This window comes from Myotis lucifugus, unplaced genomic scaffold (genome assembly GCF_000147115.1).
Source record: "Myotis lucifugus unplaced genomic scaffold, Myoluc2.0 scaffold_210, whole genome shotgun sequence".
NCBI lineage: Eukaryota > Metazoa > Chordata > Mammalia > Chiroptera > Vespertilionidae > Myotis > Myotis lucifugus.
Genome location: NW_005871258.1, coordinates 1221723 through 1227686, shown reverse-complemented (window position 1 = coordinate 1227686; position 5964 = coordinate 1221723). Strand labels below are relative to the sequence as shown.

Sequence of the window (5964 nt, the reverse complement as noted above, 5' to 3'; positions counted from 1 at the left end):
GATGGCCCGGTGGGGGCCCAGCAGTTTCTGGGCCGGAAGGCCTCTGAGGAGGCAGCGGCCAGGGGCGTGTGTGGGGTCGGGGCGGGCTGACCCCGAGGCAGGGGTTCGCGGCTTGAGCTGCTGTGAGGGGCAGTGGCGGCCGAGCTCGGCCCGGGAAGCCCTCCGGGAGCCGCCCTGCTCCCGCCGCCCTTTCTCGGGAGCGCAGGGCTGGCCAGTTCCTATGGTGACCGCTTGGCGTCCTGCCGCCCTGCGCTGGGTTGCGGGGGGCTGTTGGGCTTAGAGACGCTGCGGACGGAGCTGAGCCTTTGGAAGTCAGATCGGGGAGTCCAGCCGGGCTCCTGGCTCCCAGCCTCTCACTTCTGAGTTCTTGACAGACTTCGGGGGCGAAGGGCCGAGGGGAAGGGCGTCCTCATGAAAACCTCATGTAATTTCAGTGCCCGGGAAAGGCAGGGTGAGCGGGCTTTTTGTCTGAAACTAGTGGAGGCAGTTGAGAACCGAGGCAGTCATGGGCCTGATACCCAGATACGCACAGGAATACTTCTTTCCCTTTAAATAAAGTCAAGGATCGCGGCATCAGGAAAAGCTTGCAAAGATGACGGTGTCCGAGTTTTCCTTCTTCCCCTCCATGCCCTCATACCTCCCGGTATTCGGTCTTTAAATGCCCTCTACTGGCATCTCAACTACGCCTTTTGTGGTTGTATGGAAATAAATAACAGTCGGCCTTTAAGTAGAGGAAATAGGTTAGTTATAAATGTAAAAGGAGCTTGTCACATTCAAACCTGCCTCCAGGATACAGCTTATTTTTGTTTGTGTTTTAGTTAACCCATGAACTAATTAATGAACTAAATCAGTCAACTAGTGGAAAATAATGAGGGAGGTACATTAATGAAGTATTTATTTTAAATAATAAATTTTGGCATTTTTAATGGCAGCTTCTTAAATATATCTTGTTTCTCTTCTGAAAAAAGAAAGAAAGAAAGAAACCACTGCTTTAGCCCAGCATCTAATCAGTTATAGAGATTTCCCGGCTGTCTTTCTGTCCTGGTCTCCAGTTGCTTGGTCCAGTTTGCTCTTGAGGTCCTCCCGGTACAGAGGCAGTTAGAGCAGGTGTTACTATATTTATTCCCTTTTCCCATCACACGCCCTTCTCCCCTGATGTAGCCTCTATGCTAGCCACTTCCTTGCTTTTCCTCCATCTTCGTATGTGAACATGCACATTCTAGTTTGGTTTATTTATGAACTTTTATATAAATGAAAATTTCCTATTTCTTTGCATCTTGTTTCTTTACTGGACATTGTTTTAAGATTTATCCTTGTTGCTTATAGTTTGTTTAGTGTTCTATTGTAAGAATTTATCTACAATTTATCTTCTTTTGGGTGGACATTAAAGATTTTACAGTTTTGGTGAATGTGAAGAACACTATTGTGAAGTTTCTTATACATGTCCCCCATGATACCCTTTTTATTTCCCCATGGTAATCTTTTGAAGTGAGCTAGTTAGTAAGGCAGTCCCATATCTTAGTTATGCTATAAAATCACTTTATTTGTTATTAAATTCTTTCAGTTCAGAAAAGCCTTTTGAAAACAGCTACTTAACCCTTTATTTTTTTTTAAAATATATTTTATTGATTTTTTACAGAGAGGAAGGGAGAGAGATAGAGAGTTAGAAACCTCGATGAGAGAGAAACATCGACCAGCTGCCTCCTGCACTCCTCCTGCTGGGGATGTGCCCGCAACCAAGATACATGCCCTCGACCGGAATTGAACCTGGGACCTTTCAGTCCGCAGGCCGACGCCCTATCCACTGAGCCAAACCGGTTTGGCCCCTTTATGTTTTGAATAGATCTTGATAGGTGGTACCTCCCCTAAAGCCCTTTATTTATGAACTTTTAAAACACAAGTTATTTCTTTACAGTATAGTTTGATTTGAAGAGAAATGAGAACTTTGGGTTTGAATGGAATGACTAGGAGAGGTTATTTCTTTTTCATAGGAAAGGTTAACTATTGTGGCTTTACTATTTTGTTTGAGGTGAATTCCCAAAATGTTTACTCACAGATTTTTATTATAAACACAAATACCTATCTCAAAATTGTCATAAAATTTTCGTGTGCTTCTCTGTTAGTGAGGCTATTCCTTCCTACATCAAAATGTCTATATAAACATTTGGGGACAGTTTTATAAAAAATAAACCCACACCAAGTTGACCTTTAGTGGAATCAGAATTCAAAATCTCATATAAAATACTCCAGTATTTTTAATTCTTTCACAATATTCAGTAGAGATTTATTGAGCACATATTATATACCTGATATTTTGCTTAGCACTGATGATACTTTTTAGCACATGACCTTACTTCCTTTTTTACTGAAAAATTAAAATTCTACCAGGCAGAAACTTCTTCAAATTTCTACCTCTATCTTAATCTTCACCTGACCTTGCTTTTCTCTCTTTTTGTTTAAGAAGAAAAAATTTCTACCCCTTATCTAACCCTTCACCTGAATCTCCTTTTCTCTTTCTTGTCTCAGAGGACAGTGCACAGCTTATATCTGGGTTTCTTGTTAGCCCAGTGCAGTGGTCGGCAAACTCATTAGTCAACAGAGCCAAATATCAATAGTACAACGATTGAAATTTCTTTTGAGAGCCAAATTTTTTAAACTTAAACTATTTAGGTAGGTACATTGTTATTAACTTAATTAGGGTACTCGTAAGGCTTAGGAAGAGCCACTCTCAAGGGGCCAAAAAGCCGCATGTGGCTCGCGAACCTCAGTTTGCCGACCACGGGCCCAGTGGCCTTGCTCCATTAGTTAGCATTAACCTATGTCTTAGAATCTTTATTGTGTTCACACTGCAGGGCTTCTTAACCCGGAGTACAAGAATTTAGGGGGTTCTTGAATCCCCTGAAACTGTGAAGTTGTGTAGGTGCTTGCATTTAGTAGAGAACCCAGGGCTTTTGCTTAATTTTGGAAGCTTTCCTTGATGTAAAGAGAATTAAGAAACAAGATTTTCTAGCCCTAGCTGGTTTGGCTCAGTGGATAGAATATGGGCCTGTGGACTGAAGGGTCCCAGGTTCTATTCCAGTCAAGGGTACATGCCTGGGTTGCTGGCAGGAGGCAGCTGATCAATGATTCTTTCTCATCATTGATGTCTCTACCTCTCCCTCTCCCTTCCTCCCTGAAATCAATAAAAATATATTTGAGAGAAAATAAAAAGAAACAAGATTTTCTACTTTGTAATGACCTTTCAACAACCTTGGTTTTTTCTAACTTTCACTCTACCTCTCTTCTCACAATCATGCTTCCTTTTCCTTAGTACTGACTCATTTATTAGTCCTCATCAAACTTGCTTCCACCCCATCCCTACCATTAAAACTACTTTGTTCCAGTCATCAACATTGATTATATTGAAAATGTTTTACTGAGTACCAATTTTGTACTGTGCACCTTTCTAGGCATTACAGCTCTAACAGTGAGCAGGAGATAAGAGCCTAGATCTCTTGGAACTTACCTTCTAGTGGGAGCCCGGGGGAGAAGGGGTGGAATTAGTGAAGAAATAAATGATATAATTTCAAATGATATAAGTGTAAATAACCTAATAAGAGAGTGACTAGGAGAGAGGCTACTTTAGGTAAGAGGTCAAGGAAGAGACTCTGACATTTCAGCCCAAGAGCTGAGCTGGGGGTATGATGAAGTCAGCCGTGGGCTGGGCCTTAACATGGAATGATAGTGGTTCAGTAGAGGAACAGAAAGAAAACTGATAAAGCTGGCGGGTGGAAAACGAAGAGAGTACTAGGTCTGTTTAGGAAAGTGAAGGCAGGGCCCAAATCACACAGGACCTTAAAATGGTGGGTTTTGTTCTAATTGCATTGGGGAGCCATTGGAGTGTTTTTGAGGAGGATCTCATTGTTTTAAAGTGATTCTTTTCATCTCCATTTGGAAAATAGTTTCAGGGAGCAACATAGAAGCAGAAAGACGAGTTAGGAAATGTGCAGTAATCCGTGTGCGAGATGATGGTGACTTGAACCATGGAAGTGGTAATAAAAGTGTAGAGAAGTGGTGGGTTTGGAGTTAGAACCCACAGGGCTTGTTGATGCATTTGATGGGGATCAGGGAAAGAGGAGACAAAGGTGACTCCTCTGGCACTGCCTTAGGCACTGCCATTTGACCTGGGAGAGACTGGGAAGGAGCCTAGTGGAGGCGTGCTGAGAGCAGACTGCAGGTGGGAGAATTAGAGGTCTGTTTTACACAAGTTAAGTTGCAATGGCTGTGGACATCCAATAAACACAATATAATGTGCTCCGATAGGGTGTGTTCATAGTTTTTTGGGAACATGTAAAATCCATGCTATGTCTTTTGGAGGGAAGTAGAACTCAGAAATACTCTTTTGTAGTCCTTTTCTCTATATTCCCTTAGCATCCATGTGCATTCATTCCTCTAGTGTGCACTAATCCTGCTGTACTCTAATTTCTGATTTATTAGTTCTGGAGTTCCCTAGATCATTGCGGGTTGAAATTATAGCTTTTAATTTGGTTTCCATATTTCTGTCCCCAGAATCTAATATTGGGTCATCATTACTCTGTTTATAAATTTGAGAATTGAATAAATGTGACTGTTACAGTCTGATAGTATGAACTGAAACAGTGATAGGAATGGAAGATATGAATTTGAGAGAGATTTTAGTGAAAAATCAGTAGGACTTGATGGCCAATTAGATAAGTTGAGTCACTGAGAAGAATTAGGAATACTAGTAATGGTTAATAATAATAATTATATATATAGACTTGCTTAGTCCGGCACTTTTCTAAGTGCTTTACTTATATGAATCCTCATCGCAGCTCTTTGAGGCGAGTACTGTTATCATTTTCATTTTATAGGTGAAGGCTTGGCCAGAGAAGTAACTTGCCTCTAGTCATGCAGCTAAGAAGCGGCAGAACTAGCATGATGAACATGAACAGTCTGATGCTAATGAACACACTCTTAACCACTATCCTATGTCACTTCCCAATTGAGAATGATTGTGGTTCTCACTTGGATGTTTATGATAACAGTTTGCTGCTCGCAAAGTACTTTACTTGCATCCTCTGAGATCTGTACAGGAACACAAGTTCCATTCATAATCCATTTAAAGATCATGGGAATGTGGAGAATATTCTGGTGGCAGGCTAGACAAGGGCATTTCAGATACATTGATTTATCTCCCTTTTTACTGCCTCCTAAGCTAGTGCAGGGAAAGTAGCAGCTCTAATGTGATCGTCTCTTGGCCTCTTCCTACTTTTAATTTCTAGATTAGTCTTATGGGTAATTTTATAGAACTCCCACTTGACTATTGAGATTTCCAAAGAGAAGAAGGAATATTCAATTGTATCTGCTGTGGTACACTGCTTCATTGTCACATCTACTAAATTTTATGATATCTTCCAATTACACAGACAGCTCTGTGCAGGCTGGTGCAGTACAGAGAGCTCTAGAACATTGCTTGTTCTTAACATTCTAATGACCATGTGAGGGAGATGTACATCCAGAAAACCAAATAGCTACATAAGTTGTTCTATAACGACTATATACAAAAGTCTCATTGAAGAAGTGATCACTATTCGATGGAGAAGATAGAGAAAACCTCCTAGAAAATATGGAATTCAAGCTGAACCTTAGAATTAAATGGAGAAAAGGGTGAGGGTAAGGCTTATGAATAAAAGATGACCTGTTTCTGGATGTATAAAGAATATGTGGAGTAATTTGGAGTAGTTTGTCTTTAACAGGGGAGTTCTTAGAGGTGATAAATTTGGAGGTGTAGAAAGGGATCACTTGATGAAGAACTCACTGTTAGGCAGGTTTAGACATTACTTGATTTCCCTGAATTAATTTTGGCTGAGGCCTATTTAAAAAATATATGTATATATATTTATATATGTGTGTGTGTATTTTATATATATATATATATATACATATATATATATATATACACAC

General features: G+C 40.6%; 1 protein-coding gene across 3 annotated transcripts in view; it reads left to right on the top strand.

Moving 5' to 3' along the window:
- Window positions 1–5964, top strand: part of LOC102419945 (testis-specific gene 10 protein) — a 123540-nt gene that overhangs the window by 373 nt on the left and 117203 nt on the right. The window lies entirely within an intron of this gene.